This window comes from Athene cunicularia, assembly GCF_003259725.1.
Source record: "Athene cunicularia isolate RWA chromosome 1 unlocalized genomic scaffold, athCun1 chr1_part1, whole genome shotgun sequence".
NCBI lineage: Eukaryota > Metazoa > Chordata > Aves > Strigiformes > Strigidae > Athene > Athene cunicularia.
Genome location: NW_020799091.1, coordinates 106,079,435 through 106,101,790, shown reverse-complemented (window position 1 = coordinate 106,101,790; position 22,356 = coordinate 106,079,435). Strand labels below are relative to the sequence as shown.

At 38.1% G+C, this 22,356-nt stretch overlaps 1 protein-coding gene across 2 annotated transcripts in view; it reads left to right on the top strand.

Moving 5' to 3' along the window:
* USP25 (ubiquitin specific peptidase 25) overlaps nt 1-22,356 on the top strand; it is a 72,726-nt gene that overhangs the window by 1,438 nt on the left and 48,932 nt on the right. For both annotated transcript variants that reach the window (XM_026847969.1, XM_026847984.1), the window contains exons 3-4: nt 8,786-8,909; nt 14,936-15,098. The gene's annotated coding sequence lies outside the window, so the exon portion shown is untranslated. The remainder of the gene's footprint in view (nt 1-8,785; nt 8,910-14,935; nt 15,099-22,356) is intronic.

Below are 22,356 nucleotides of genomic sequence, written 5' to 3'. Positions count from 1 at the left end.
GATTGATTTTGGGGTCATGAAGTAAATAAAGGTAAAAGCTGGGTACTCTTCCATTAGAACAAAAAGAAATTGGAGAAGAGTCTGTGAATGTCTGTCTTAAACATATTAAACTTTATCATATTAAGAGTAGCTTCTCCCTGACAGGGATGGCTTTCTGAAAGGGAGAAGTGGGAGTTAGGTGTGCATTTTGTAGTAAAAGAGTAGGTATTTCATATGTGAAATTTAATATACTTAATTTTAAATTATTTTATTTAGTTGATACAGGACTTGTGTTTAGGTGAGCCTTGCAGGTTCTGTTCCTTTGCTTAAGTGCATAGTTATTTTTATGGGGGGGAAAATGTGTTAAATGTCTTCTGCAAGTAAATATGGGAAATAACTTAAAAGAAAGTCAAAGGAAGTTTTGTAGTGGGAATGATTTCAGTAAACTCTGGGTTTCTTGATACTGTATTCACATTCTAACATTGTAAACACAAATGTAGAATATTTTAATTATATATTAATCCTTTGACCATATACGTAGTACATCTGTGTAGCTTTTATTAAATGAATAGAATTATTTAGCCTTACCCACAGTAGGATTTTTTTTCCCCCCCCCTTTGTTTCACTAGTATTGGGGTGACTATGGTGGCATCATTGTAAAGAAATGTAGATCTTATCAGTTGTATAATTTTTCTCTGGGACCTTGACGTAAATATCTGGATTTTTTTAAAAAACTTTTTTCTTTAATTTAAAGATGAGTTTATTCTCAACACCTTAGATCTGAAACCTGCATTTTAATCCTTAGTATTGCTAATGGCCCTGTATAAAAAGCCCTGTGTGCATTATAGGTAGTTTTATTATTCCCCCATTAAGTTGTGGGGGGTGGTTTGGCTTGTTGTGGGTGTTGTGTGGTGGGGTTTTTTTGTGTTTTTTTTTTTTTTTTCCTGTGGAAAGAAAATACACAAAACCCCCCACATGTATTTAATTTTCAGTGTAAGAAAATTGCCACTGAGGAAATGGAGACTGTTTTCAACAAACTGCCCACTGTTGTCATAGTCTCCAGTACTAAAGATCTACTACAGCAGTGAAATAGTAGGCTGGCTTCTGTTGCAGTCAGTGTTAGATTTATTAGCAATCCCATTAATAGAAGTGTTTAGTTTTGCTGTCACTATGCTGTACAACCTTATTGAAGATATGAGGTGACAAGGGGTATGAGAGGGAAGAGTCAAGGCTGCAGAGTCTGCATTACCCCTGAGTGATGGTCAAACAAGTCTAAGTCTTGAGTTGCACGTTCCGAGCTGAATTTCAAGATTCTCTTCTCTTTTCTGGAGGACTGAAGGCAGCCCCAGGTTTCTTAGTTATATAGCATTACAAGTCAGTAATCAAGAAGCGCAAGCTACTGTGGAAAAAGGAAACAGATTTTTTGATTTTTTTTTTTTTTTAACATCTTTACTGTCTCATCAGATTCCCACTGGCAACAAAGAGAGATAGCCTTTGATGTTTTAGTTAGACTAAAAACATGAGATAAAGCCATCTTGGTCAACTTTTCTTCACATTGGAAGACTTAGGGGGCAAGAACACCACCTACGGCAGAACAAAAGTCTAAGCCAGTCTGATCATAGAGCCCTCCCCTGCCCCACCCCGCTTCTGTAGAAATCTAGTGAAAGCTTTTTGCAGAAAACTACAGTTCTGTTGCAATTTGCTTTTCTGTAATTATTTTGATTATGAATATAAAAAATGCAGTACACTTAAAACAGACAAGTTTCAGGGTCCTGTGTTACTAAGTAGTCATGCAAGACAGCGGGATAACTTGAGAGAAGAGAATGGAAGGGTAAACATAAATGGCGAATGTATTCAGCAGTGATAGCTCCAGCCATCAACACTCCCTTCTGCAAAGATGACTATTAGCAGTTCTCAGTAACTATGCTGATTTGCTGACAGTATCATGCCTTTCAAATTTGACTCCCTTTTACTATCCCACATAGGTATAATTACATGACGATAATTATAACTCACCCTTACTGTTCCTTCCTACTTAACTACCTCTGTGCGTTTGGAACTTAGGATGTTATGACTCACTGAGCTTTGTGGTCCCACCAAGTTAAGTCATCCAAACTGAGGATGAGAGGGAGTTACAGATAAATATCAGAAATGTCTTTTATGCCACAGAAAACCTCCAGCCACTTACAAAAGCTTTTGAATGTATGCCTGGAATGTATTCTGCAAGCTTGACTGCATAAAGGTATATAAAACGTATTCTGCAAGCTTTACTTGACTGTATTTCTTTGAAATGGTTACTTTGTAAAGGCGTAAAATAAAAAAGTATACCTTGCAATCTGCTATTAGCCTGGATTGTGCAATGGCTTTTCCAGAAGTGACAGTGTTCATTCAGTTGTTTGAGAGTTACATCCTGTATGTCAGTAGGTATAGAAAACCTGATTTCTCTAATTGGCAAATGCAACATTTCAGCAGCTGCAAAAATGTTTGAGTTTGCATAAGATTTACTGCATCTTTAAAAGCAAAGGCTGACTTAAACATTTAGGTGTTACTCATGATGCTTGCCTTTTGACTGTTCAATATGGCACATGCAAACACCTGCAAGTGTAGCTCTTTCACCTCAGGAGTGATGCATGCTTTATCTAATCCCTTTGCAAAGGTGGTTTTACCCTTTTGGATTTTTTTTTTTCCTTCTTGCAGTGTTAGTGAGCAGAAAGTGCTTAAGCATTAGGGTTGCAGTGAACAAATGAATACCTTTAATCTAAGATCAGTTTGAGGTTCTGCATAGTAGCATAAATCCTAGGCACTGCACTTAAAGGAAAACTAAAGAAGTTTAGTAGTACTTTCCAATATTTTTCACTTTCCCTAGAAACCTTTTTTTTTTTTTTTTTTCCTATTTAAAGTAATTCTGTGTATTTTCATCTATGGCTGCACAACAGAACTGTTGCATTGCTAAGCATTTATCCATTTCCCCCTCCTTATTTGATAAACTTGCAGAACCCAGGGTTAAAGGAAGCACCAGAATGAAGACATGTATTTAGAAATTGTATTGTCTTCAAATGAAATAGCTGTCAAGACACATTCTCTCCCTCCCCTTTGAAAATTCAGAGTTCTTTCACAAAACCTGAATTATTAGTCTTTGCAATTGCCTACTCCACAGCCAAACCAAAAGATTTCAGTCCCTTTTATAGGGACATAGTACAACATAACTATAAAATGCCATGCCCACCAACTTGGGGGTTGTAGACTTAATTGCTTCTGGGGGAACCTGGCTTTTTATATTTTCCTGTTCTTAGAGTTGGAGCCTTTGCATAGGTTTCAAAAGTCAGTCAACCTTTTCCAATGAGGTAGACTTAACTGCACCTAAGTCCTTCTAAAGTGATATTTATATACCATTTCTTAAAAACCATTCCATTCTAGAGACTCTAAAGTTTATAGAGTAATTTATTTTCGTGCTTCATTGTCCTTACTTTTAGACTCTTAGTGTCTAAATCCCTCTTGCTTCAGGTTAAGTTCTTTATTCTTTGTGCTGTCCCCTGTGGAGGTTATAGTACACTTGATTCTTTTTATCTCAGATGAAGTGCTGCATGCTTGAAGATGGTGTGTCATAATGTTCCCTCAGACTTGTCTCAGATCTAAACTAGACAGCCCAAATTATTTCCAAGCCTTTGGATGCATTTTGTATACCTATTGTCATTTTATTTTTCTCTCTTCTAGACCTTCTGTAATGGTTCTGACTTTTTTTTTTTTTTTGTGAACCATGGCACTCAAAATAATAACCAAGACTTCAGCTGAGTTCTTATGAAAAATGGGTGAATCTCTATAAATACCTCAGTGTAACATTTCATACTTTCTTCAATGTTGCAATGATGTGAATTGCAGGTTGAACATGAATCAGCTGTAGCTCTTAGATCCTTCTTGGCACGAGTCCTAGTCAGTCCTCATTCTATAGCTGTCCATTTTAATGTTTCTGTGAGACAAATTTGACACCAGTTTCTTCTGTCACCTTACCTAACTCAGATACTGCTATCTGTCTTCATGACACTTCTTTCTGTTTCAGAAATTATTTGTGTCATCTCTGTCCAGGTTCCTGGGAGTGTCTCCAGCTTGGTATGGCAGAGTCCCTACTTCAAAATGTCAGGAGTCTTTTACCTTGAGGACCTCCTTTCACCTTACAGAGTCACTTGCTCCTTTGTTTTATGACTACCTCTCTCCTTCCCATCGCTGTCAGTGTGAGAATAAGATGTTGTTAACGTAGGGCAGCATAAATGCAGCTGAGATGAGGAAGTTCCTCCAAGATAGTGGTGGCTAACATTTGCTAGCTGTTTCATAAGTAGAGCTGTTTGGGTTGTCTAAAAAGCTGCTGGGATGTTATGTATTCTTTCCTTGTCCAGTTTTAAACAGAATTGGTATATATAGTTAAATTTCTTTAAATCTTCACGTAGGAGCCCGAGACCATCATAGAATAGGTGGTAGAATATAGGAATTTGCTTAGCTCTGCTTGTAATAACCAAAACTGATCTAGTCTCAACTTAATTTTTTCTTTTTTTTTTTTCTTTTGTTGGTGCATCGAAATCAGTCTTGCTGCTGGATTTCCATACTTGGCACCAGTCTATTGAACCCATCAGGTCTGCCCCTTCATTTTCCTCACCCTTTGCCAGTGGTTGCATCACTGTGGTTGTTTACTGCCTGTCCATGGGTTCAGTTGCTACTTCAGATCTGTCCCTCATGCCAAGTTTCCCAGCCTACTTAAGTTTGAAGTTCCTACTCTCTGCTTCCTCCTGGTACAAGAAAGAAGTTTATAACACAGTAATTATTTTAATGAACTAGGCAATTACCAAGTAAGAACTATTTATTTAAATTATGATAGAAACTTCCTAAGTAAACAGATTTGATAAGAAGGGGTTTTTTTAGAAAAGAAAGAAGATATATGGGAATAGATAAATAGTGTGTGCATTTACTATATATACACACTAGTATATTTGTCACAAATTTCAACATACAACTTAAAATTGCTTTGTAGAATTACAAACAATGTCAGTCTTTCTGGATCTTATGTACCAGAAGCACACGTTATTACATAATAATGTTACAAACCAAGAATACGTTTCTTAGTAAAGCAGTTGATTAATTTTGCATGTTAATTTCAGTTGAATAAACATTATAAATGCATTAAGCCAGTTTGTTTTGATGAGTAGTTTCTTTGTTCATTAAGAATTTTTTTTGGAAGCAAGCTATTTTGTTTATTTAGTTCTCATGGCTTAGTTAAAAATGTTTGCATTTTCTAAGGCTATGTGGTATACAATAAATACCACCTTTATGAGGATGAGCCAGTGAGAGCTAAAGCATTCTGTGGCCTAAATGAGGAATGTTACAAAATTGCTATATTAAAGTTAGGTAACCATAACTTTGGAGAAGTGGCATTATTCTTAATACCTTTAAGAAATGCTTCCTTCAGCCTATCACAGGAAGCTCATGTGTGTCTGATAAATACTTTGGGTAAAAGTCAGCTTTTTTTTTTCTTCAATCCCCATGTAAGAATTTACAAAAGATGAAGTTATTTTAAAACAAAAAAAGCTGCATGAATTTCATGTAGCATAGGTACATTTGTACAATCTGTAACTAACTGACAGGAATGCAGACTGTGCAAACTGATATATATATATATATATATATATATATATATATATATATATATATATATATGTGTGTGTACATATATATTTTGTTTTTTTAAAGAGTTTAGTCTCAGACTGTTCCCCTTCTGTTACGACTTCTGTTGACATCTGCTCTTTATAATCCTGTGATTTAGGATTCAAGTCATACCTGAGCTGTTGCAGCTTAATAAGTTACTATGTCAGCTGAGATGCTGAAAGACCTTGGACCTGCTCCAAGTACAGTAAACATGAGCTAAAATATGTTAGCTTAAATCTCCAAAATGTTTTTATTTTACATTTGCTACAGACTAAAAGCTTGCATGGAGTAGGTTACCATGGATCAGCTGATACTCAGAAATGTGTTTTTCTGACATAAATTATGCTAGGTAAACCTCCTGTGACATAAATTGATTGCACCACTTGTGGTGGTAGTATCTGACAGCAGATCTTCACTGTATTGTCTTTTTTTCATGCAGATCAGGAACAATGTATATGTGAGAACATTATTTCTAAAGAGAATCCTGTATTTTCTGCTCCAAGACCCTTGCATGCCAAAGGAAACTGTTGTGTTTGATCTGCTTTCTGAAAGCAAGTGAAAGTCAAGGATTTGGGGGTTTTAATATTGAAGTGATGTAATCGCTGGCAATATGAATGGTAATAAACTTCTGAACACATAGGGTGGTGGTATAAATTAATAAATGTTAAGGAGCTAGGGAGGTGCAAAGAAGTAGAATAATTCAATGAAAGTGTGGTTTGGAGCTGACCTTGATAGTTTTTTTTGTATAAGAGTGGGAACTTTTGTTAACCACATAATTTTCAGCTAGGCTATGAGTTCTTTTCTGAAAAATACTCCTCATATAAAGGAGTTTACTTCTTAACCTAACTTTCTACTTTATTGTTGTATAAGAATTTTATCACTCTTACCTGACTAGAGACTAGCTAAAGGAATATTTCCCTCTGAGTAGGTAATTGGAGTAATCCTGTACTTCTCCATCAGCATGTGCGGCTGCTGGATTGCGGCTTACTCCATTGTCAGTTGTGACCACTGTTGCTACTTTCAGAGAAACAACTCATCTTCAGTGGAGATGGGGTGCTCGTGTGTGACTACCTGCAAATGTGTAGCAAATACAACAGAAGTATGACACTTTGGAAAGTACTAGGTAGTGTGTGGTCATGGATGCCTCCAATTACTGTTGACCTTTCTAGCCTTTCTCATGTGCTCAGGCTGTAGAACAGAGCCATGCTTGCATGTGACCCAGGTTGAGGTATTGTTTTAGCCCAAATTACAGTGTTCTCAACATGGCAGCTCATATATCAAAACTTGTCTGGGTGTTACTTCCACTGGTGGTTCTTGTAATTGCTTTAGTACTTCTGAAGGAGGATTTCAGGCATCTGAGTTGAAGTATTCTTCTGATACACTGGAAGATCTGAGCTGAATATAAAAGACATAAGAATAAAATTATGAAGTGTTCCTTCTGTGGTCTTAATGTTTTTCCATACTTCCAGATCATGACAAATTGCCAGTTTACTTTGCAGGTAAGAGTGCTTCCCTTTAAAGGCTCACTAAGTAAAATAGAAATTTTAAAACTAAGTTGAAAACTAGTTTTTTAAGATGCTGGTGCTAACAGGAAAATTTCTTTTACAATTTCTCTTCAGTTTCAGCTTTCTGTGAGGACAAGTCATCCCATTATCTGTTCATACACAGCTATGGCAATGATTTTTATATCATAAGTTCAGTGTTCTATTTTGATCCAGTGAGAAATGTCACAGACAAGTAAGACTAGGGAGATAGGGGAAGCTGTTTCTACAGTGAGTCAGCTCATAGGAGAAAAGTCAGAGGCTAGATGGAGAAGCTCTTTGGGTATGAGTAATTGAGCTGGCCTGTGAAAAGAGAAATGCAGACAAGCTGCTCATCTCTCTTTGAGCAATCATCAATTTTGAATGGGTATCTCTTTTTCCCCGAGTCTTTCAGCTTCCAATGTCCAGACCCCAGGCTGGAGAGTAGTCCTTTTCATAGCTCTGGGCAAACTTTGGCCTTGGAGGAAGGACACTGAAACCAGCCAACACTCTGTGTCTGTAATATTGCAGATAAGTCTCTCTTACACTTTCCCCTCTCTTTCTATCTGGCTGACTTGCAAAATGAGACTTCTGGCCCTTGAAATCATGATAACCAATGACCTTGGCTTTTCTGAAGGACTTGTACAGGACATTCCTGTTGGCCCTGACTGCTCTGAAAGCACAGCTGTGCCCAACGGGGTGTTGATTTGTGTCATGGTGTGCTGTGGGTAATGAGATCTCTCCTTACTCAGGAGGGTGAGTGCTGTCACTACCTTCAGGAAATAAGGTTTATGGGGGATGTTAGTATCGAATTCTTTAGATAATAGGAGCTGAAGAGGAAGGCAGAAGTAGGGTTGTTTTCACCTTCTTCACTCAGTCAGTAGCCTGTACAGCATTTCCCATGTGTCCAGTATGGATCCTCATTTTGGCTTCAGTATTTTTTTTTTTTTAATTCTACTGTTGAGATGGGATACTTTCAGAAGACAGAAACTGGATTTAAATATGTTCAGGAAAGGAATGCACAGACAGGATAGAAAAGAATTAGGTTAAGTAAGGAACTCTCTCGCATGTTATGAAACCGTGTGAAAGTATTTGGCTCACCAGTGCACAGAAATACTTGTAGAGTTTGGGACTGTATTGGGAAAACTCTGCACACGTTACTCCATGAGGAGGGAAAAACAGCTACGCTTGGTTAAGGTGTCCTTTTTAGGATAAGGTTGTCTTCATCATGTGTTCCCTGGAAGCAACTTACTATGGTAGCTGGAGTAATACATTTAAGTGTATTGCTTTAAGAGGGCTTTAAAAAACCATGGATTCTTAAATTTGTCCCATAGCTTTGTGAAACGTAAGAACATTAGGAGGAAGGAAGGCTGTGTGCATCATATCTTAGCAAGAGAAAGCTGCTGAGGTTTTTATCTGGCTTGGAGGTGGAAGGGAGCCATTAGCAGGGTTAGAGGTTGGAAGAGCACAGGGCACTGGAGGGATGAACTGGAATGGTGGTCAGCAATCCACGTGGACTCTCTCTCCTCTACAGTAAGACTTGACTTTCATTCTGTTTCACTTTTAATTTTGAGAAAGATAGTTTTGCTTTTCAGATGTGATTGATCTCACTGGAGATGATAAAGATGATCTTCAGAGGGCAATTGCCTTGAGTTTGGAGGAATCAAACAGGGCATTCAGGGAGACTGGAATAACAGATGAGGAACAAGCCATTAGCAGGTAAACGAACAACTTATATAAAGCAGAAATTAAATTAAAGAGTTGGAGATTGGCCTATATTGCTTTTTTTAAAAAATTTAATTTAATAAACAATAACTTACTTTCACTTGTGCTACTGATATGCCTGGCTTCAGGATGTTGCTTTAATGTATTGTATGTTCTGCACTGGAAAATAGTCTATTATGTGTGAGCTAGGATTTAATAGTATGTTTCATGTTGATGTATTTGTTTAAATATTGAGGAAGTGGATGGAGATAGAGGTTGTACGGTCATATTTAAATAGGACATAAACCAAAAAGTTTCTCTTGTGTATCAGGTAAATAGCAATAAAACCAAAATATAATGAAGAAGCTAATAAATTTTTTCCTGTATTTTGCAGTGTTCATTTTACAATAACATTTTCTCACCCCTGTGCTAAGGATGAGACTGAGGGAGGGAGCAGTAATGCTATGACTTGAGTATACTAAGAGCAGCTGCTGTATTTTAGCTGATAAAGTATGTTATTAACCTATTTGACAAATAGGATTTGTAAGCTTTGAGTGAAGTTAACTTCTTGGTTTAAAGTTTTATAAATGTAACTTACTCAACTTGGGTGTGCTAAGAGTCTCTAAGTTATCTTTGATCAGATTTTACAATAACTTTTTGTACAGTGTGTGTTTATATGTAAATATAGATATAATAATGAAATATTTGGGACTTGAACTAAGCCTGAGTGTAGGATTGTGTGGGAGGGATGCTGGGGTTTTTTTCATCTGTGGCTGGCCTTGGGAGGGATGTTGGTTTTTTTTTATTTGCAGCTGGCCTTGTTCTAGGTGAAAAGGACATTGATTTGATCCTTGTGCTAGAAGATTAAGTACTGCCTCCTTGTAAAAGACTAATTTAAAAAAAAAATGTAGGTGGGGGAGATTCACCACAATAATTCTTGGTTCACTGTATTTGGCAGGCTAAATGGCTTATCAGAAAAGTCCAGCTCTCGGAATATGGAGGGTGTCCCTTTATCCACAGTAATTTTATTTTTTCTGTTGAAAAATAAACGTACTAGTTGTGAGAATAAACATCTCCCTCTCTCGATCCTCCCTTTTGTGATAAAAGCCATCGTATTGTATGAATTTAAGATAACATATTTTAGAGAAAGGTGGGATGAGAGTGATCTATATTCTCACTAATAATTGGAAGATTTTGAGGGATGTTTTTTTTTTTTCCGAAGACCTCAGTATGTGCATGACTACAAGATTATGGTGGATGTTCTGTCCAGTTCTGATTCAGAAGTTCAGCTCTTGCATGTTCCTTCTGAAGGGTAGAATTGTCATAACAAGAGAGTTGTGATTTAGGCAGGCACTCAGAAAGATGGACCTATTTCTGGATATGGAAATCCTTCTCCCTTTTTATTTCCTTTCCAAGCTCTGACTGCTTCTGCTGTGCTCACTTTTTGGGAGCCTTGAAGCTCTAGGTTTTTTCCTGTAGATTTTGTTATTTTCTGCAACTAGGAAAAATGCACCATAATTTAACTAGCATGTATTTATAATATTTAGTTATAGGCTAAGCAGATAAGACTAAAAAGGTCTTTTTAGTCTGAGAAGTGGAAAACAAATTATGCTGTTTTCTTCTGTGTGTACAAAAGCATATAGATGATCTGTTCAGTTATATACGAGAAAATGTTGTTTTTCTGATGAGATGCATGTTTGATGGCACATGTTATTGTGTGTAATTTTGCCAAATTAAAAGCTTGTTTCTACCAAGGGGGATATGGCCTACACACCGTACCACATTTTTTTATACTTGCTGTAGTATTCTTTGGAGCATTTGTGACATGAATTCATCTCCCAAAGCCATACAAAAATATTACTAATCACTAAAGGATTCAGAGTGTATCATGACACAGGAATGGGACTTTGCTTGTGAATGGAGGCAGAGAAAGAGTGAGAATCTTGGGGGTTTTGGCAGCATTGAGGTATTAGATCAACTCAGTTACATATCAAGACGTACCCTGAGTTTATGGCAAATTATGTTTGAGTTGTACAAATACAGGAAGTTCAGAATTCTTGAATTCTTGATCTGAACTGTTCAATCAGTTTCCTTAATGACAGGATTTAAGATGTTTTTAAAAAAGTTTTTAAAAATCACTTTGTAGTTAACACCCCACAGAAGAATGTTGGCATTCCAATAGAAAGCACAGTATCTGTGTAGGACTTCTCAAAACAAAAAGTAGAACACTGGTTGTAAACAAATCAAGCTGCAGCCATTTACTTGTGTTTTTCCAAGTTAAATCAGAAGCAGAAATCAAATAGGAAGTCAATAATAAGCAAATTAAACTGTGGAAATCTTTCATTTTTAATAATGCTAGGATGTGTGTATATTTAAATAGTTTTTGGTGTAGATATTTTTTTTCAAAGGTATTCATAGTGGTTTGGAACCTAATTTGCACTGATTTTTGTTATAGTTTCCAAGGAAACATTAATGGAATTTCTTGGTTTGTGTAATTAATGTTGTAATGGCATGTAGAATTTGTCTTCCTGAATGTAATTGCCTTGTGCTACTTAATGAGGACAGATCTGATTACTGTGTAGGTGTTTAGAGGAGTGCAGCTGAAATGTCCAAGTGTCCAAGCTGAACATCTTGTACATGGCATGTTTAACGTTTTTTACTATTGCCTTTTTTAAATCTCCCAAAGGAAATGTGCATGATCAGTGTATTTCCTAATACAAAAAAGTTTCTCCTGTTTATATTAGTTTTCATGGTTTGAAGGCAGATGAGACTGGCCAGATAGGGCATCACTGGGGAAGCTTGTAAGATACGACTGAAAGGAGAAATTAGCTGGACTGTGTTATGCCTAGGATAGTAGCTGTATTAAAATGAGAGCCCATACTGTGAAGTGCATAAGAATGTGCACCACACCTAGGTCTTCTTTTTTTTTTTTTTTAACACGGTCATTAAAACTGTTGGGGACTCGGCACCGTGGTTAAGCATTGTGTGTGTAGATTAAAGGTGAAACTGGGGAGGGACGTAGGATTGTGGATATTCCTGGGTGTCTAGCTGTAAGACAGTCACAGTGTATGCATCTTTCTTTGTTCTTTTAGACAAGTAGCCTGCCAGAGTGGGCTTTTCTGCATCATGTTTAGTGGGCTTCCTCAAAACGGTTTGGCTGAACTTCTGTGCTGTGGACTCACTTTGCCCGAGGCTTCTTGCATTGTCTGGCTAGCCCCATGCAAGCAGCTCTGCAAAGCTGCTTGGCTATGCCTAGTTTGTTACAGAGAGAAATAAAACACTGCTTTCAAATCCCATGCCAAGCCTGGTATTAACTAACCCTCACTCCAGAATTTCCTTCCAAACAAGATTCCAACACTTGGAGGTGGGGAAGCCTTTGGTCCTGTGAGGCTAGAGGAATGCCATACCCTGCACGTAGCTTACAGCTCTGCTGCTGGTGACTGCTGCTGTGCTCTCCAAGGTTTGCAAAGAGGGTGTTTTGGCTGCATAATCAGAATTGCTAAATCCTTGTACTAACTTTTATGGAAGGATGTTCATTTTGTTGAGAGCAATGTGTGAGTAAGATTCTTTGTCAAGGTAGTCTTCCAGATCAGGACTGTGGGAGTATAGTGTAGTGGACATTATAGTGTAAGGGATATAGTCACTATGCTGGTAAATACACTTATGTAGCTTTTGAGCTGATCATTAAGTTCCTGTTTACTGTGCTCACTTTTATTTGTTTGCATCACAGCTATCATTATGGCTGAAAATTATTTTTAGCACATAGGGTGTCCAGCTATTGTGTGTGTTCTCTGAGGACAGATAATGTTATAGCTAAAATGAAGGAAAAATATCATGAAACTTTGAGAATCAAATACTTTAAGACATGGAAACAGATTTGAGGCGGAGCCAGAGATAAGAAAATACTTTACCTGCTCAAGAAATACAAAAACAAATACAAGGAAGGAATTTTAGTAGGTAATTAAGTTGATAAATGGTAATACCCCTGGGGTCAGGGAGATGTTTCAGTTTGAGCTCATACAAAAAAAATATACGTTCTCAAATCTTGAAATATCTTGAAATATTCTTGTTTGTGGGGGAAAAAAAAAAAAAGTTTTTTTCACTGAAACAAAAGTAGTATGGAGTAGGTATTGTAGGCCTGTCATGACATCATTCTAAATTCCATCTGGTCTGTCAGCCTTCCTGTCAGTTTTAAAGGTCCCTTCATTTTACTTTAAATGGGAGTTTAAGTAAGTCTACCTGAATGAGAAATTATTTGAAATACATATGACACTTGTTTTGAATTATTTTTTTAATGCCCCCATCAAATAACTTTTACTCTCAAAGCAGACATACACTGGGCATCTAACACTTTTGTATCAGTGAGAAGGGAAATTAATTTGATTATTTCTTTACATTTTGGGGTTTGCTTAGGAGATAATGTTATCATAAAAGACAAGTAGCAACTACTGAAGAGTCAGATTCCATCCCTGTGCATTGTTTGAAGAGATGTCAGAGCAGAAAGTCTTAGAAGATTATATGCCTGTCCTTTCAGTGCTGTTTACAAGGTTACCTGTTGAAAAAAAATTGTCAGAAATTAATTAATCATTAGGAAATTACAAGTTTTTGTTTTTTCCTGAGATGTAGTGATACAAAGGTGGTATTTATACTTAATGGTGTCTCAGATTCTGATTACTTCTATTTTTTTTTCCAAATAAATAGCAATAAAAAATTAGTATGTACCCAAAGCAGCTATCTACAGTAAATTAATATGAAGCACATAAAATGCTTCATAGTTCTTGTATTTCTTGTAAGATATATTTCCTTTCTTTGACAAGAGCATAGACTGAAACAAAAATTTACAGTTAGGAAGCTGAGGGATTGCAGTTTGAGTGTTTTTTGTTTTTTTTTTTTGCCTCCCCTCCTGTTTCTTTGTTCTTATTTTTTTTTCTAAGGTGTTCAAACTTTGTCCTTTAGGAACACCATTTACAGACCAGCCTAAACCTGCCTTTCTTTGATGTTTAGTGAGCCTAGAACCAAAGGGGACAACCCTTCATGCTGCTCAGACTGCTTAGATGCTTGTCATGCAGCTCCTGAAATCCTGTGCTTGGTGAATGTAGTAGTTCAGTAGCAGCTCAGCCTTTTATACGGTATTTGGACTAGATGGTCGGGGATAGTGACCACTGTGTCAGCAGTGCACATGCCAGGCAACTTGAATTGTGTATTACAGCCATTGTTCTATGGCATGAATGTATCCATCTTCATCTTTCTATTTAGAGTATGTGGCTACCACAAATTACCTTTAAGGTGTTCTTTGTCACAAGTCTAAGGGTATGTGCTGATACAGAAATACTGTGTTGAGTGAAGCTTCAGTTTGGGAGTGTAACACACATCAGATCTTACTGTCATGTGAAATATGGACATTCAGCATAAATCACGTAGAGCAGTTTCCTGCAAAGAATGTGGTCATTGATGTGTACAATTAACTTGTTGGGTGGCATTTTAAAAATTGTGGAGAGATGTCTTTCTGTGGCTCATAAAACAATTACTGGCCACATAAAGTGATTAATACAATTCTGCATAATTTCAAAAAATGGAAAATAAAAAAACTTCTTCCATTTTTGAAAGTTGCCTAGCTAGCTTTGGTTTCCTGTCAGTTAAATAAATATTGGTGACTTTGTGCTTTGCATACCAATAAAAACATTTGTAGGTGAAAGCGCTGCACGAATAGTACTGCCTACAATTTCTCATCCATCCTATATGAATATGATTTTTAAATAGTTGATGACTTACAGACATGGCTCTTGCATCTAGAGCTCTCACAGGAGATTCACTCACTGATACCATTTTCCAAAAGGTAATGGAATTACTGTGGCATATCTAAAAGTAACATAGCATCTTATTTTTGAAGACATATTATTGCATATAAATTTAAAACCAAGCTCAGGACCAATAAGCTATCAAATGATGTCATTAAGATGTCGGTATTAGTAATGGAAAGTGTTTTACTATGTCTTCTTTTTTGTCTTTCTCACATTTTCCCCCTAATTCTGTTCCCAAAGAGTTCTAGAAGCCAGTATTGCAGAAAATAAAGCAAGTTTAAAGAGGACGCATCCAGAGGTATGGAGTGACTCTCCAAACCCTTATGATCGAAAGCGGCAAGACAACTGTCCAGTAGGATTAAAGAATGTTGGCAACACATGCTGGTTTAGTGCTGTCATTCAGGTAAGCACCCTCTTCAATTATCTGTGTATACTCTTCGTTGTATTTATTGTGAGGTGAGTTATTTTAAGTGGGTAACTTAAGATATCTGTTTTTTGGGGAAGTTTAGGCCACTGCATGAGACTTTTTTGAGCATTACTTATTTATTGCATCTCTTAACATGTTCATCCATAAGTCTGAAGTGTAGAAAGTACTGTAGTATAACCAAGTGAAGCTTCAAAACGTTTGTTCTTAAAAAGTTGAAGACAAGGAGTTGAGTCTCTGAATATCCTTAGTGTCTGGAGCTCATGCTGACATCAATGGCAATTGTGGATGCCTAAAGACATATGAAAATTAGATTAGAGGTGAGGAACAGACTTTTTTATATTAAAAAGAACACATGTAAATGACTGAAAGGGGGTGGATGACAATGGAGGTAGGTAGAGGAAATGACACCCTCAATCATGGAGTTCTTACTAGAATAGCTACAAGGAAATAGCTTAGCAGGGTAAAAGAAGGAATAAGTGATAAAAAATGAAGCTTGAGAAGGAGGAAAGTGAAGGTCTGATATGGATGCAGTTGTATCTGGTTTGGTTTGTTTTACCTAATACAGCCAGTATATGGGTTCTTAGTCTGTTTTTGTGTATACATAGCTTAATTAAAAGCTACCTTTTTAAACATAGGATCAGTAGGGAAATGAGTACAGATACTGCAACTTGTCTAGTGAAATCTAATATCCTAATATCAGTAATTCATTGTATATAAACTTTATGAATCCATCTTTTAAGATATTTTTTCTTTTTAGAAGTGATTGCTAAATCTGCATATATTTCTGTAAATAAGCTGCAGATATATTCAGAAGCATCCAAACCCACAGAAGACTGTGGATCAAACTGGAATACAGTAGGGGAAAATTTATTTTTGGTCTACAAGAAGCTAATTCAGTATATTGTAAGTTTTCATAGTCTGACATTTTGTGACAAAGCAAATAAAATATTCAATACCCATTTTTAACAAATTACTGTCAAGCTGAATCATGTCAGATAAACTAATATGGTTACGTTCATACTGATGGTGGTTGTGCTGCGGGCTGAGTTCATTTAGATCAATGTTCTCTCTAGCAATTTCTGCAAATGGATGCTTATGGAGGAGTGCAAACAGTACTTATATTGTTATATTAAAACACTCCCAACATCCAACTGCTTTCATCTTGGGGGAGTTTCTTAATCATCTGCAGTTTGTTTAGCTGGTAATCCCTGGTGGACCTCTCTTTTATGTACTTGTCTCCCTTGAACTTTGCAAGTTTCTTGCACCCATGGGGTTCTTTGGGGAGGAATTCTGTAGTTGTGCTCCCTGTTGCACAAAGATCCACCTTGGTTTTATTTGTTTTTTTTGAACCTGGCTCCCACTAGTTTAGTCTGGTGGATAAGACAGTTAAATGTTTGCTGTTACAGTTCTGTGGGCTCCTGTCCTGCTCTTTCCAGGTCAGTGGTCCTTTTTTCCAAGATTAGTTGTTGCCTATATAGAATCTGTTCTAACCTCTGATCCACCTTGTTGCTGTTATCCAGATCTTTTCTAGCTCTATTAGCATTTTAGTTGGGGGACCAGGAAGGTGGGCTGTGAATCTATGAGGTGGTAGATGGACAGCTGCAGGCTCTTCAAGGAAGACAAGTAGGGATGACAGGGAAGAACGTTGCCTTCCTTGTGAAAGAGCAGATCAAACATATGTGGTACTTGTGTGGGACAAGATGACTGTTAAAGTTGAGAGTCTGTGGATTAGGGTCAGAGGAGAGACTGGTAAGGGTACCATCCTGATTAGTCTGTTAGACACCACCATCCTCAGGATACAGATGTGGACAAAGCTTTCTTTAAGAGCAAGGAAGTCTCTTGCTCATGGTCTATGGTTCTCATGAGGAACTTTAGTAAATATCCCAACATCTACTGGAAGTCCAACATAGCAGGACACAAGCAAAACTTTTCTGGAGAGTATCAGGGACAGCTTCTTCATACAAGTACTGATGGGCTAACTAGGTTTGATGCATAGCTGGATTTGCTGTTCCCCAGAATGGAAGAACTGGTTAGAGATGTAGTAATGTGGGTACTCTTGACTGCAGTGACCATGAAATAGTGGAGTTCAAGATCCTGGTGGGAGTGAGCAAGGAGTAGAAGGGTACAGACCCTAGAGTTTAGGAGAGCAGACCTTGGCTTCTTTAGGAAGTTTGTATCTGGGATCCCGTAAAAGGCAGCTCTGAAAGTCAGAGTAGCTCAGGTAACCTGTCAGCATCCTCTGATTGCAAGAAGGATCCATTCTGCTGCTCAGAGAACTCATAGCCAAGCTCCAGTGCAAGCAGGCAGTGTGCAGGATCTGGAAGCAGAGATGGGCTACTGAGAAGGAGTTTGGAAATGTTGCCCAGGCATGAAGGGATGGTGTTAGGGAGGTGAAAGTTAACCTAGCATTGAGGCCTCAAGGGATGTCTAGGGCAAGAAGAGGTTTTGATGCTACACTAGTCGTAAAAGGCTGAGCAAGGAGAACATGCTTCTGTTGCTGAATACAGCAGGTGATATTGTGACAACAGACTTAAATAAGGCTGAGGTACTCGGTGCCTTGCTTTGTCTTGGTCTTCACAGATGAGATCTCTGACCGCTGTGCTTAGTTGGAGGGGGGGGACTTTGAGAGCAGTGGTTAAGGATTGAGTCAGCGATTACTCAAGGAAACTTCACCCATGTAAGTCTACAGGACTCACTGAGCTGCATCCAGTGGTGCTGAGAGAATATGGTAAAGTCTTAGGAAGGCTGCTCTCAATCATCTTTGAAAGGTCATGAAGAATCAAAGAGGTTTCTGATTAACTGCAGACAGGCAAGAAAGTCAACCTATGGGACTGGAAGCTGTGGGATGGACTGCATTAGCTGACCCTTGAGAAGATGGAGCCAAACTTTCCACAGCAGTGCATATCGGGAGGATGAGAGGCAATGAGAGTAAGTTGAGATAAGAGAGGTTCAGCCTGGATATAAGAAGCATTTTTCCCTATGAGGACCTGCAGGCCGTAGAGGTTGCCCAAAGAGGCTGTGCAGGCTCTGTTGAACCTCGAAGGCTTTTAGGACATGCCTGGAAAAAGCCGTGAGCAGCCTGATCTGATCTCACAGATGAACAGGTGAGCAGAAGGTTTGACAAGACATTTCTATCAGTCCCTTATGAGCTGAATTAGCCTATGTTTCTTACAGTAATGTTTTCTATTTCATTCTGTCTTCCTTTCTTAATTATTTTATTCTGATTTTAATTACTTGATGTGCTGAACTGATACTTTCATGGCACTGCCATGAATTCAAAGTTTTGAGTAATATTAGTTAGCTTGGTGCCTGTCATTTTCTATAAATTTTAGGGTGGTTTTCTACTGTGTACCTCACTGTACACTTATCTGTGTTTAATTTAGCTTTCTTATTACAAAGTCCCTCAGTCCTATATGATCCTTATGTCAGTTTATCTTTGCCAGCTCCTGTTTTTACTACATTGCATATCTCTCTACTGAGTAAATTTGGTCATCTTGCCACTTGCTCTCTTGTCTAGAACACTTACGTATTTTGCTTACCAGCACAGACTTTGTGAGTTTGTAGTAACCTCCCTTCAGGCTGCAATAGATGGTCTGTTTCTGCCCTCTTTTTCTTCTTGATTGCCCATTTGTCTGTGCCTGGACCTTCCATCTTAACTCATTGCTGCTTAGTTAAAAGCTTTTGTTGGATGACTTCTTCAGAAATTACTGTGAGATCCCAGTGGACTACAGAAATTGCATTGGTCTTATCCATGTTTTTTTTGACTTCTTGGTATTGGGTGGGGTTTTCTTCTGTTTGTGGTGGGTTTTCTGTTTGGTTTTTGTTTTGTGGGTTTTTTTATGGGTAGGATTACTTACCTTCAAGTAATACTTGGGTAATGCTGTAGATAATGAATTGGAAAGCCTTCTTTACGTGTCCTACCACCTCCCTTCCCACTGAAGTTTTTATGTTCTTAGGCCTCTCTCAGCATCTAGTAATCTATCCAATGTTTGAATTTTCTGTTTTCCTGAGATCTTTTAATGTTTCTCTTGTTCATCTCTTCTCCTGTCCTTGTTTCATCACATGCATAGCTCTTTTCCCAATGGCAGAAACATTGTCTTGGTGCTAATAGAGAGAAACATTTCTGTAAAGCTCTTTGTGGAGCTAATATGACTTGGTATTTTACCTTTTCTGTTGTGTAATCAGATTTTACGTTTCATAGTAGTCTCAGATCTCAAGATGACTGATTGCATGTTTATGTGCATTTCTGTAAAAGAAATATTTATACATAGGAAACTGAAAATGTTTTAAATAAACGTTTTCAAGGAGAGTTGAATTTTAATTAATTGACCACAGGGATGAGAACAGAGGCTAGAGAATGTAAAAATGTATGGTAGATCTATGATCTCATGTTACTTATACCTGATGTGCAACTTTATACCTTGAAAACAGATTATAAAGAGGGCTAGCTAGTTCTTAATGGTCACTTGCCTTATGTGAAAATCTGGCATTTGAAATTATAATGGTTTGATCCTAAAAGATAGTTAAACTTCTGTATTTAGGTCTGTATATAGAATGTAATTCAAGTAAACCGTTGAAAGATTTATAACTTCAGTTGGTTGAAAATTCAGGTTATTAATATTGTCTGCCAGCCAGGAAGACTTATGTTTCAAACAGCCATCCCAGGAAATTTAATGCATGTTAATTTAGAGTATTAGCTAATACCATATTTATTTATCCACAAGACAGATTGACTCCTTGGGTTGCATTGACTATGTAGAAGTATTTTCAGGCTTTCTTTAGGAGTCTTGAAACCTGACACATCACATAGGTCAACAATATCTAAATGTTAACTACTGTCAGTCACAATGATACATTGTGTAATATGATAGAAAACTAAATTGCAAAGAAAGAAGAATCTTTTTTCCTTCTATTTAAGAGGGTGCTTGTTAAGGAAAAAAGTCTTCTGATATTCTGACAGTTTCTTTATGCAATGTATGTTGTTTTATATGGCAGCCAGTTAGCTGACTTAGTCAAATGCAATCACGGTTTGTTGTATTTGCTTTAAGAGCATGAAATTCCTTAAGACGTGTTTGCAGTGAGTGACAGCAAACCCTAACAAGATTCAACCATTTCTAGAAATACTGCCTTTTAATCGGTAGTTATTTGCGCATTAGAGAAATACACCCATATGGAAGTGGTCATATTCTGTAGGGGAAGAAGGGACTCTCACTTTAGGATAGCTCCAAAACAAAGGTTACCTTTCAACAGTAATATTTAGCATCATTAGAATGAACAGTAATATTTTTTTCATAGTGTAACTCCTAAAAATCTGTCCTGTTGTTGAAGACTCTTAATAATAAACTTGAATTTAAAACTGAGGCCCCAAGAAAATATGTCAAAACGAAACTTTATTAAGGCACGTTCACTTCTTTGTTACCTGCCAAGAAACCAATCAAGTCCCTCAGAGATTTTCCCACCTTCTCTTGAACTCGTAATAAACCTACATTTTTGACAGTTTCACCCATGCATGTTTTTGCTGCTGTTTAGTTAAGTTAACTTTTTATAGAAGGATCCCTAAATCTTGAGGGTTTAGAATATTTCTAGAAGGTTGTTTGTGTGGGTTTGTTTATTTTTTAAAATTCTCATTATTGTAACTGCATATGTCTGCTCTTGAAATAGAACTTAAGATATCAAGTTGTGGTTTGAGCTTAGAGGGCAACTGATCACCAGGCAGCTGCTCACTCATCTCATCCCCCTCAGGACTGGGAAGGAGAAAATAAAGCAGAAGGCTCAGGAATTGAGATAAGGATAGGGAGGGATGATTCACCCATTATGGTAATGGGCAAAAGACAGACTCATTAGGGAAAGACAAAACCCCATCACTTTAATTCAGACACTAACAACAACACTTAACAGTCAGAGTAGGACGGTGAGAAGTGTTATCGTATCTTAAGAACACCTTCCCCCATCTCTCCCTTCTTCCCAGGCTCAGCTTTGCTCCCGATATCTCTATTTCTCTACTTCTTCCCTCCCAGTGGGGCAGGGAATGGGGGGTGTGGTCAGTCCTGCTGTTTCTCCCTCCTTAGGGGAGGAGTGTGGGAGGACAACTCCTTGTATTCTTCCCCTGCTCCAGTGTGGGGTCCCTCCCAGAGGAGACAGTCTTCTACAAACTTTCTCCAGTGTGAGTCCTTTCCATGGGCCACAGCCATTCTCATGCTGCTCTGGTGTGGGTCACTCCTGCATGTTGCAGTCTTCCCACCACCAAACTACAATAGCAGGGGCTTCTTTCCTCAGAGTCCCGGCCTTCTTTGGGCACAACCACCTGCTCTGGTGTGGGTTCTTCCACGGGCTGCAGGTGGGCATCTGCTCCACTGGTGACCTCCATGGGCTGCAGTGGGGGGGTGCACCATCACACACTCCTCACTCACCCCACACTCCCCCACCCCCCCTTTCCTCCTTTGTTCCACTGACCTCAGTGTTTGCATAGGTGTCCTCATCACAACTCCTCCTTCCAACTGATCCTCCGAGGTTCTCCTTCTTAAATACGTTATCACAGAGGCGCAGCCACTGTCACTAATTGTCCCAGCCTTGGCCAGAGGTGGGTCCAACTTGGAGCCACAGGGCTATGAGGAGCTTCTTACAGGGGGCCACCACTGTAGCCACCTCTCCGCTAATAAAACCCACCACCACACATACAAACCCAGCACACAAGTTCTTTAAAGAAACAAAACATGAATATACTACTACATGTTTCTACTACTGGTTTTGCAGGAGATTTCAGTGGCTCCCTTGTAAAAAGGTGACTTCACTTTTCCTTGGTTTTAAGTGTTTATAGTCTGACAATGACATATAAATAATAGATTTACTGGCCTGTGAAGTGACTTGTGTCATGCTGAGTACAAGTTATGTGTTTGCAGGAGTTAGAGTGGGTAACTTGTAGGGATATGCTATGGAATCATGTCTGTAGTCTTGCTGCCTGTGCAGGTTGTCTCCCAGGTTTTTTGCTTTAAGACATTGGACAAGACTAACTTGGAGTTCCAAGAAGAGTTTCAGTTGTGTGAGAAGTAATGCCCTGGCAGTACTTGCCCCTTGAAAGAGATGCCATGGGAGATACTGAGTTGTTGGTTTTTTAGTGAATGTTGTCCACTCAGTGCACTAAGACAAATTTCTGATGAAAGGAAAAAAGTGTGTGTGGAATCACGTGAAAATTGTGTACAGTAAATGCTGCTCTAGTTCTCCTCCCCCCCCCCCC